Source organism: Dermacentor albipictus, chromosome 7 (genome assembly GCF_038994185.2).
Source record: "Dermacentor albipictus isolate Rhodes 1998 colony chromosome 7, USDA_Dalb.pri_finalv2, whole genome shotgun sequence".
Lineage (NCBI taxonomy): Eukaryota > Metazoa > Arthropoda > Arachnida > Ixodida > Ixodidae > Dermacentor > Dermacentor albipictus.
The window spans coordinates 41142099-41154100 of record NC_091827.1 but is presented as its reverse complement, the minus strand read 5'-3'; the positions used below and the strand labels follow the sequence as shown (position 1 = coordinate 41154100).

The 12002-nt window shown below is 42.7% G+C and overlaps 1 long non-coding RNA gene across 3 annotated transcripts in view; it reads right to left on the bottom strand.

Moving 5' to 3' along the window:
• Positions 1–12002, bottom strand: part of LOC135920986 (uncharacterized) — a 67886-nt gene extending 55884 nt beyond the window's left edge. The window contains exons 1-3 of one of the 3 annotated variants that reach the window (XR_010570392.1): positions 11876–12002; positions 4203–4291; positions 3501–3648 (exon numbers count right to left, since the gene is read on the bottom strand). This is a non-coding gene — a long non-coding RNA (uncharacterized lncRNA). The remainder of the gene's footprint in view (positions 1–3500; positions 3649–4202; positions 4292–11875) is intronic. The other 2 variants (XR_010570393.1, XR_010570394.1) reach the window with 2 other exon arrangements.

Genomic DNA, 12002 nt, shown 5'->3' with positions numbered 1-12002 from the left:
CATCTAATACCTGGTGTCACAGAGCCACTTTCGATTGCAATCAAGCCTGATATGAATCAAATTTCTTGATTGCAATTGACAGTGACAGCTGATAACACTGTCCAATTAAGTGATCCTCATGGAGTTTCAGGTGTTCCAGGTCCAAGGGACTTGTCAAATTTGTCTAATGTGCTGTAAAAATTTCAACATAAAACATTTTTTAAAGGAAAATATTTCGTTTGTCATTGTGAATAGGGCCGTTATCATCAGCTGATTGTATAACACTGTTCTCGACATATTCATGCTCCTCATTATTATTCGCTCTATTATGCTATTCCTTCATTCTCTCAGTTTTCTGTTTTTTTTTCTGTTTTCTGATTTCTATATTTATGATTTCAGTAGTCTTCAGTATGTAAACAATTGTCCTAAAAAAATTCAATGCTACTTATAGTGCTTGGATCCACACTAACCTTTGGCTAAGCATCGAGACACTGTATCAAACAAATGGTAGTCAGCCTATGATCGCGATAAAGAGGCTCGAACGCGATGCGCGTATTATTGATCCTAATGGAGCAAGATCACGATTGAAAGCGACCATATGGTACCGGTCAATTGGAAATCAATTGGAAAGCATTCAACGGAAAAATCATTGGCAGTGCACAACGGAAATTCCGTTGAACTCTCGTTGTGGTGAGTCAACTGGTGTTGAAATTCCATGTACTTTGACTTGACTCAATTATAGTACAACTAATCGGCAATGGAAATTCAACACCCATTTTCGTAAGGGATTATTGTATAGCAGGACAGACTTCATTCGAAAGGAAAAACATGAGCGGTAGTGAGTTTCAAATCTGCGACTTTACGCTGAGAAGCCGAGTCCCTTATCCACTGGGCTAAGTCTAGAGAGCACGTCTATGTATTCTGCTTTATGACATCATGATTTCTATTGCCAAGTCCAACGTGTCGAAAGGGGTGACGTCAAAATCCCCGCAGATTCTTCTGGAGCGTCGCCGTTAGATTATATGGCAACTGGGCAAGGTAGAGCCACGTCACGAATCGAAGTGCGCCGGTCTGGTGCTATCTAGCAGGCGCTGGCAAACCGTCTCAACGCGCTCCATTGTCCGCGAGGAGTTCAAAACTCGAATGACTGCTCAGCAGGGTTCAACTGGACAATGATGCTTTTGCATTCACAGCTCATAAGAAGTGCTTAGTTTTCCTCGGATTTTTCTTCGCGGTACCACAGCCTATGCTGATGTTGATGAAGTTTGTTGCATATAAACAAAAAATAGTTGAAACTAATAACCTTTCAGACGCAAATATTTATTTAGGCTCTAAATTTTAAATGCGGAAGCCTTTATATGCTTACACATGTATATATTACTAAAAGTGGATATAATAAATGGTTACTGCTAACCAATGCCGGGACGTAGAAATCAGTGCTGCGATATCTTCATAAAGTTTCACCGACAGTCATGCGACGGTCATCTTGATGTTTAGTCAACATGTATGAGCTCGACGCTGCAATTTCTGCTTCTCTACATCGTCCACAGGGCTTGATGGCATCGCTAGATTTGGAAATTGTCGTATATTTCTTTCATAAAGTTATTTTTTTGTTTATAAAAGGCAAGGTGGATGTCACAGACTATACCTGATAAGTGGAAGTGTATAGCCGCTTCCAGTGTAGCCGGCTTGATGCCAGCTACTTTTGCAAACACCGTAAGCAATGTTGGAAAAGCTTCGCAAAAAAAACGACAGCATTTTAGAATATGTAAATAGGCTCCTGAGATGATCATCGTCTATTGATGGTGTTATTCAGCTCCTCTAGAGAATTGAAGTCGAAACACGTCACCATTTGGTAGTAACAATATTCAGCGATTGTGAAGGCGCCTAAGATGACGCGAAACACAATGATATCCTTGGCGCACTAAATGATTTGGGTGCCGGTAGCCACTTACATGCATTGATCGGTCTCTTTCCAATTCTTTACAGGAACGCAAAAGACGATAAAAAAAGGTCAAATAGCCTGGCAAAGGGCTTTGCTTTAAATAGTGTGGTACGCATGCTAGCCTGCAGACTTTGACAAAAAAAGTTAACACGTATACGTACATATTTCCAGAGAGGTAAAAAAAAATGGCTTAAAAAGTTAGTTTAGCAACTTTGTATGTCTCCTAAATTTCAGATTAAAGAAATGCACGTAATACTGCCACCCTATATATAGGTACACATATTTTTACAATACCACACTTGTACTGCGAAACCACTCATGATACACAAGCTATAGTTGCTCATCAGACGTAACAGAGCAAAAACAGCAATATACGTGAAGCATGCAGAAAAAAAAAGATTATATATGTTAGTTGAGTGTCACGTAATGCTTTCCTGGTTCACATTTCAAGACGAAACATAAGCGCACTATCAATAGGTTTAGATCAATATCTTGATCTAAACCTCCAATTGTGACATCACAGATAATCAGATTCATCTTCTAGTTCACGACGTTTAGGTTGTTCATTGCTGCATTGGTTTGCGTAACATTAGGCGTCACTGTAACAGTAAATATAAGCGCCTCATGCAAACGACATTTGCATAGTGGCATCCATTCTCCCTTGAACACAAATGAGGACACTGTTACATACAGCAGGAAGCACTACGCCGTAATATTTTTGTCGGAATGACTTGCCTTTTTCACTATACAGATATGGCTTCCTTGAGTTCACGCAGAAATATATGGCAGAATGCATAATGATTGTCGACGGGAAATTCTATGACGCGATTACGAATGTTCAGGTCTCATCATACGACGCATTTCGATAAGATGTTGAAGCTGAGAATGCCCTACGGGATGGCTTCATACGATTTATAAAAAAAAAGAGTGTTATATAATAACGTCCAACGTTGCAGAACTAATTTGCTTGGCGCCACAAATGCTTAAGAAAACATATTGCAGTGGCTACACGACAAGACCAGTTTGGAACGCAATAAACAACCTTTGGAGACTCATGGAAGAACGGCCTTGCATGAGTGCCCATAAATACAGACAGTTTTCTTTTCTTCTATTGTAACATTGCACAAACTGTCTAATCACTTATGTGACACGGAGCTTCACATATGATCAGTAGGCTCAAGGAGGACCTCCAGTAGATGCGCCTCCCAACCTTCGACACTACAAGAAAGATTTCTATACATCGAAATTCAAGTCGTTGGACAAAGATTTCCTGCGCCGAGTACACGGAGCAAGAAATATTTAGGAGTGGAAACTCTGCTGTTTGCGGCGACCAGAAAAGGTCATAAGCCCGCGGAGCCGTTATCGTGCTGGCGGCGCCTGGCGGCCTAGAAAGAAATTACCGCCGTTGAGAGCGAGCCGGAGTTGGCCGAAGCCGCCGCGCGGGTGCTGCATTTTTTTTCGCTGTGGCTTCTACGATGCGCCGCAAGGCGCCGCCACTGTATATGGCCCCGTCGGTGCATACAACAATTGTGACTATCTGGTCGCCCGCGCTCGCTCGCGCTGACGGCAGTTTCACCTCCTAAATGTCTTCCTCCGTGGCCGAGTACCATTTTGTGTGGCGTTGAGCTGCAACTTTCCCGCCTTATCGGCCGTTGAAATATCCTTGATTGCAATCGCTGCCATATACTTGAGACGCTACCGCATATATCTTACGTCAGAGAAACCTGCAAAAGGGAGCGATGGCGTTTAAACATTTTTTCTGGATCTACCATACAGACGCCTAACCTCAACACGTACTGTACTATATACTCTACATATATAATAACATAAAAAGTACGTTGCGGACACGTAGAAAATATGTTTTCTCTTTGTCCTTTTTTGCGCTAATTTGTCTGTCTTATGTCTTCGCTTGTTTGCTTGTTTAGCTGCGTAAAAACAAAGTAGCACAATAAATAATTCTTCTAGATTAAATATACTGCTGCGTTGACTACAAAACACCACGAATATCACAGTCGCACCAGTATATTTGTTATTATTACCTGTCACATGTCCTTAATTCCCTTTTTTTCTTCACCAGCGGAGACGATCAAGCACTGAAGTTCAGGTTAACATATTTACAATTCTAGAATTAAATGGTATTGTTAATAAGTACATCCAGCGTTTTAGAAAGTAAAGGATTCTGCGAGCAATATGAGTGGTGTTTTCAACTATAAAATGTAAGTGGAAGGTGCAATAATAAATTGCTACTGTAATTCATAGCTTAAAAATTTGCCTGTACCCATGCTGGTAGAGAGCGTGTTGAAGAAACCGTAAAGCAGCAAAGTGGCAGCGGTGAGCTTCCAAATCATAGCTGGCCACGATGAGTCTCTGTAAGTAGATACATTTTTTATTACTCAACGCTGCGATACGACGTAAACCGTAACCGTTTGTTACTTGCACTGGTGGTCATATACCTTACAATTTATTAACTAAGGAAGCTAATTGTTCCTATACAAATCTATTTTTATTGCAAGCGAAGTGATCTAAGAAAGCAATCCTATTTTGAGGTTTGCGCGCTGCCCAATATACCACTAAAAGTAAGCCGTATGCAAAGTCTACAGGGAGTGATCAAGTGGACGACGCTCTAGCGGCAATAAGTATGGGGTATGTAAAAAGAGCGGGGATTATCTCATACACGGTATACAATATTAAAAGGACGTCTTGTTGGGCGAGTTGGTCACATTTCATCTTTGCTACTAGGCACGAAAACACACACGACACAAGGAAGGAGATGGGAGGCGCTCTGTCCCGTCTCCTTCCTTGTGTCGTGTGCGTTTTCGCGCCTGGTAGCCAAGATGAACGATATACAAATAAGAGTGTATGGTGATTTTGTGTTAGTATTGAGCAATCGAATAATGTTTAGCACACGTAAAAATATCCTACTTCTACAAACAGAAACGTTACTCTTTGTTCGTTGAGCTTGTGTTCTCGCTCGTCGGTTGACTATGAACATATTGCCTCCACGTTGAATTTTCAGGACAAATTGCAACACTTCTTGACGCCTGCTCCCTGTGGCAATCTTAACCGAAACGCTATTTTACTTGAGTATATTGTTAGCATTGTGCATTGGTAACGATAATAAAACTTCCACTGCTACGGGAAACGCTGAAATTCTTGCAGGCATTTCTTAGCGTTGTCTGAGGTGCATGGCTACGGCTCTATTGGAGAACGAAAACAAAAAAGATAGCCCTCTTTGCGTGCCCATTATATCTAAACGTAAAAAAAAAGGTATTTGCCCAAGCGACAGCTGGTGCGTGTTTGGTAGCGGGTCCTTTTTCTACATTGGTGTTATTTTCATCTTGAAGCATCATACTCTTGTCACCGAATGATATAATAAAAGATGTACAGTAATGTTGATTGAAGTTTCTTTCTTTCGTGCCACTCCTGAAATATTATAATTATACGCTGCTGAGGACGAATTTTCGATGGCACTTACACCCGCAGTACTTGCTCAATAGTAACAATGTGATTTGTTTGCAAAAAGAAATCCACCCATTAATATTTTATTGGGAAATTGAATAATCATATTACAGTAGGGAAGGTCTTCCTTGACGTAATATGACGTCCGGTTGAACAGAATGCACGACGCCTACTGCTGCGCTGCCCGTTTTACGAAATGTCAACTGTCAGACTGATGTAAAATCTGAATGCTGGGTGGTGATTGATTTTTTTTAGATAGGAAAACGTCCTAATAATTTCAAATATTTTAAGAATCCTCCATATTTTTTTTTGCGTATTATGCGTTCTGTTCCTACGGTGATGGCACATCGCCTACGTGGGGCTTGTCAATTGATCTCACATGTCGTTATTGATGTTCTGCAATACTTTATTTTTCAATTTCTTTGTTGAAGCCTGTCGGGGTAGACTCTTAGGCATAAACCACTGAAAAAAATTTTGGGTTACTAGAATTTTACGACGCGTGAAACGCTAATGCCTTGAGCCATCTATATTACCAACAACTAATTTATTCAGTGAAGGATTTCAATATAGTGTACAAAGACAATCGCAAATTTTCATAGCTGTAAAAAAAGAACGCATGACACGGACGGCTAGTAAACACAAACCTGTTGAATTTGGATGCATCCACGGCATTAGAGCTACACTGAACATTTATAAAGTGATAGCATTTAGGAGGACGGACAATGGTCTTCATTTGTGGCACTGACGCAAGAATTGTAGCGTCAATTGAAGCTGACGCAAGAGTGCAAGAGGAGAGTCTGGGTAATGGGGATAAGGCCGATAAGGATTTGGATTGCAGTGAAATATACAAACAGGTTGGGTGAGTGGAAAGAAAAAGAAGAGGGTATCATTGGCAGATCATTTTATGTCATTATCTTATGATTAGGGAAAAGCGCAAGTGAAAGCGGACTACACGTCGGCCGAGTTGGATCACGCGCGCAATGTTGTATCATCATCAGCCAAGCTGCTGAGACGCCTGGTGTGCGTGCGTACCATTTGCATAATAGCACGCCATACTGTAGGTTTGGCAAACACTAAATGCATTTTTTTCATCGAGATTCTATTCGAGGTGAGGCTTCAGATGGAGCCTGAGGTGAGAAGTCAGTGTGAATAATAGTGGGCAAGGAGAAAATCAAAATCAGTGCGGCTTTGTCTTCCGCTGGCGGCGAGTTCTTTTATTTTTCTACTTTTCCTTCCCTTTAGTTTTTTTATTTAGGCACATCAAATAAATGCTAAATGATTTGCCCTGTGCTCTCCTTGGATTGGTATGGCGGTGAATAACAAACATCGGGCATCTATGTTCCTCTTCTTCTTTGTCATTTTATAGTTCATAGAAAGGGTCTTGAATCAAGATCTTATTCCTTAAGTGAAACACATGAGGCTTTATTGGCCAGTTCGTCGCTCATAAAGTTGACGTACTGCATGGCGCTATGAATCAAAAGCATGTTGCCCATCCGCCGCCATGGCGTAAGTTGCGCTGGTTAACACCCCCAGGCTTAGATAAAATGTGTAAATACCCAAGAATATACAAAATTCAGGCCAGAGTACAGTGGGCCTTGCTCGACGGAGCACATTACAAAAAGAAGCATGTGAATGAACTGTGAAAGACTGCGAAAGAACCACTCAGGAGAATCCCAGGCGATGGTAGGGGAAACCCTAGCACTCAGCAGAAGGCAAGGCGAGACAACAATTTACAAGCTTTGTTATATGGCAGAAGAGATCCCGTAGCTGACAAAGGCCGTTAGTGGCAGACTCTAACAAGGGGAAAAAGGAAGGCTTCGTGTCGGGCTTTCCCCAACTTCTTCTTTTCTGGGAAGCGGAGTGTCTCCCTTGAGCTCCTCTTTTGCGCATGGGGAGCGGCAGTGCGTGTGACTGCGGATGCAAGCATCCTCCAAAGGAAGCAAAGAGGATATAAATCGAACATTTGTTCAACTCAGAGAATCCACCGTATTGCCTAAATGTAAGTGTGCCCACTGCACTTACAGGAAACCAATGACCTTCTTGCGCATGCCAGATATGGAAGACCAGATCACTCGCTCCATTTTAGAAGCACGCAGGCATCGACGGCCAAAGGCAACACAGCTGTATATTGCGAGACGATATTCTGCACTTACAACTAGACATCCATTTGCGGAAAACGAAGAATCGAGATGTTGTGGCCGTCTAAACCAGCATTGAACCAAACAAAAAACCTACAGACCTACAAATGTAGGTCGGCCACCTACATTTTTTCCTACAGTCGGCGTCATCTCACGGTGCTGCTTCGAAGCCTGCGGGTGGCCTCCGCAATGCATGGTACACCGGTGTGTAGAGAAACGCTCTGAAACGCGTATGCTGCAACCGGGCTCCCCTGTCGCGCCATCTGCGCCATCTGTTGGTGCTGCCGAAAAGTTTGAACGTGGCACGCGTCACAAAAATCGCGGAGGGCTGGTGCCGGCGAATGTGGAGGACTATTATTTCGCTTGCCACAAACACAGAGGCACATATTCAGTGACCCATGTTGGTAGGATACTTATGAAATAGCAGCGGTATCTACCGGGAATTTACCAGCTCATTCGTGGCGCGAGCGGGTAAAGCTTTGGTGTGAAAGATGTTCATTAAAGAGCCGCACAAATCCAGTGAAATTGTGGCGCAGCCTGCTAAAGCTGCCGGCGGCTGTGCTTGAAAGCAACAGCCAAGCCCTTGAAAGTAGACCCCTTGAAACGTCGATTTGATTCCGCCTAGCACACGAGAAGTATAAAGGAGCTTTTTTGTGATTGTATAGCGGCACATTCCCAGTAAAACATAGCTCGTCACCTAAGTTGTCGTCAAAGACGTTCAATAATGAGCGGCAGGAACTTCCTGTAACATAGCTGGTAACCTAAGTAGTCATGAAAGAGCTTTACTGAAGACTAGAAGAGACAGACGGCCACATATCCATTGCATCAAGCCGGTCTCAAATAGTGTTATTGAGGAGTGATTCCTACCTAGTCCCGTGTCTACGGTGAGCCATGTCGGCACGAAAGGAGTTCGTAGAAGAGCGGCACATATGTACCCATTGCCACATAATCAGTCACGCATGATTGCCCGACAGGTGGTTTCGAACCTTATTACCTAAGAAGATAAGCCCGATGCGACACCCATTCGACGATGGACTACCTAGTTACCCAGATAGGCAAGAAGATTAAATTATGGGGTTTTACGTGCCAAAACCACTTTGTGATTATGAGGCACGCCGTAGTGGGGGACTCCGGAAATTTTGACCACCTGGGGTTCTTTAACGTGCACCTAAATCTAAGTACACGGGTGTTTTCGCATTTCGCCCCCATCGAAATGCGAGGCAAGAAGATTATAAGACAGATATATATATATATATATATATATATATATATATATATATATATATATGCTTATATAGAGAAAAGCTCGTGAATTACTTCAAGGATACTAACGCACTAAATGTCATTGAAACCGGTGTTCATGCAGACTTCCACTTTCTAAACGCACCAGGCAAGGCCTGCATGCTATCGGCGCCAATCCAAACTTCACACGGTGGCACAGACCGGGAATGGTATTCGCCCAGCTCGCAGTAACAGAAAATCGGATAAAATGCCCGGGGCAAAGATCATCTTCAAATAACTAATTACCTGACACGTGGTATAAAAGCAATAAACACGAATAAGTTTCCTCAGAAAGGCTTGTCAATGTTTCGATAGGAGGACCTATCTTTGTCAAAGGAGGCCGCGTCAAGCTCCACAGCTGAGCCGCATGCAGTCATTGTCGGAGGCGACTGGCTGCAAAGGGGGAGACCAAAGCAGCCAAATTGCGAACGAAAACTAGTGCATAAAGATGGTGGAAAGACGAAGAAAACCTTCTGTATTAACCGCGGTTGCTAAATAATGCATTTTTCCAATCTTTTTAATAAGCGCATTTCGTGAAACATATACTGCACCAAAATTTGTTCTTAAGATTACTTTGTGAGTTTTGCTTCAGGTTGGCCGCGGTCATAATCTACTGGAAGCTGCACATTGGTGTGAGTACATTTTCACACAAGTTCGTTCGAATCATAGTAAAGCCTTGCAGTGCATTTTAAGTTCTTGCTGTCAACAGGAGGTCACTGGGTGAAGCAAAGTAGATGCTAGTCACCACCGACATTATCCTCGGCGTCGTAAATTCGACCATGCAAGACCGTACGCCTTCGTTTAAAGCAGAAATACCACCGTAATTTGGCGTGTAACAAAAAGTGGTTGATGAGTTAAAATCGCATAGATCTATTACAGATTATTCAGACGTCAACGCGTGATCTTTTCGAGCAAGTACTATATATGATGATGCACATAACTTTTGAGGCTGGTGTACAAGCGGTGTACATTTCTAGACTCATTGTCTCACTATAAGTTGAAGCCTCCTCGCCTGTGGTCGACGTTCCGGAGCAGTGCTTCGCCAGCCGTGTGCACCAGTGACGAAGGCAACACAATAATGAAACGACGTTTGCGAATAAACTTTCGAATAATGTGCACTCGTCGCTCTGTTTAGTCTGAAAAGGTAATTGTGGGAACGTGCACGCAAGTGGCCGACACCTCGGCGCGGCACGCGCCTCACGCACCCGCGCTTGCTCCGCTAGCTCGCCACAGTCTCATCGCTTACTGCTGGCGACAAAGCTAATAATAATAATATTTGGGGTTTTACGTGCCAAAACCACTTTCTGATTATGAGGCACGCCGTAGTGGAGGACTCCGGAAATTTCGACCACCTGGGGTTCTTTAACGTGCACCTAAATCTAAGCACACGGGTGTTTTCGCATTTCGCCCCCATCGAAATGCGGCCGCCATGGCCGGGATTCGATCCCGCGACCTCGTGTTCAGCAGCCGAACACCATAGCCACTGAGCAACCACGGCGGGTCTGGCGAAAAAGCTGTAAACCTAGTTCGCTGCTCATTTGCGGTGCTGTGCCGACTATTAAAGAAAGAATCGGTGACAGTCGTAGTTGATTTGCATGCACGAGGTGAAAGGCGTGGGGGCGCGCACTCCGTGAGATGCTGATGGGGAGATGACAATCACCCCAAAGCTTACTAGGCAAAACCTCAAAAGGTGTAAAATGTGCAGTTTTGTCATGCAGCCTCAGTCGGGTGCTTTAGAGTAGTCATTGAAGTGGCGTACACTTCACTAGCGATTTGCAGTTTACTAGCGGTCCTTCGATTTCACGCGTAATTAGCTGTAAACTTTCGTCACATTTCTAGACACTTATTTTCATGACCATGAAACAATTATGAATGTTTAGGAAACACGTTCTTTTTCATAAAAAACTACATAAAATGTCGTAAACATGTTCTATTTGGAATTTAGCAAATGTTAAACACTCAGTAGGTGAGCCAGGTCACCTAAATTAATTTAATATTTTACGTCAACAAAAAAGGACGATGATCGGGCTGGGTGTTATTGCTTGAGAAATTTGACGGTAGAATCGTACGGAGGCTTGACGCGGCAATGGTAATATACTTCGCGAATGAGATGACCACAGTGTGGTGTTGACTGCCAAAAGACCGGCAGAAAGAGACCAGTTTATCTTGACACTCGACAACCTGACAGATTGCAACATATACTTTGCACATGATACTCTAAACTGACTTCCTAAAGAACAATAAATTCAGCCTTAAAGGTTGTTACAATAGCTGGCTCTAAACTGACTTCCGAAAGAACAATAAATTCAGCCTTAAAGGTTGCTACAATAGCTGGCCAACTCATTTGAAATAAATGTACAGGTGATGATCGAGCTCAATGCCACCAATGCCTCTGACAAATTGTAAGGGCCCGGCCATTACAGTATAAAAGAAAGTAATCTACAATAATATCGAAAAGCCTGTATGGAAATTACCATTTTCAGAAACGGACACGATTAGTAAAGGGAATAACATATTTAACTCGCGCGAAGTTTTTGATCGTTGCAAAGGTTGGCGCAGGGAAAAGCTTAGTGCAAGTGCCTTTGTAAAACAGCCTTACGCTAATGGGAATCCAATCGTTTTTTTTTTTTTAAATGAATGTCCATGAATTTTTTCTAATGATACCCTCAACAAAAGTTCATGCTAAGTTCCCATAAATGAAGCCTATAGATGCATATGCATAAATTACTTGAAATCAGATGTTTGACTTTCTCACAGTTACAAATTCAGAACCCGAAGCGGACTAACACTGGTGTGTATTTGCGGAATAATCCCTGACTGACATTTTCCAAGACCACCTGTGCGATCCCTACATTTGAACTCTCCTAGTCGGGCGTGAACACTCGCAAATCTAATCAAAGAAGCTAAAAGTGAGACTAATTCATATAAACATCGTTGAGTTTAGAAAGTTATACTTGAAACATTGTTACTTGTCATCAGAGCACGATTATATATGGCCAAACATTTTCCTGCATGAAGTCTGTGGAAGCTAAAACCTGCCAATAATGTCCTCCCATGCATTGCGAATACTTACGTTGGAGTGGCGGTGTACTTAGTCCACGTACTTTGCCTACAGGAAACAATTCTTGATGCCGAACACAGTAAGTGGCAGAACGCGCAGGGAGCTAGGAATATGTATAAAGCAGTCTTTATTGTTCTAG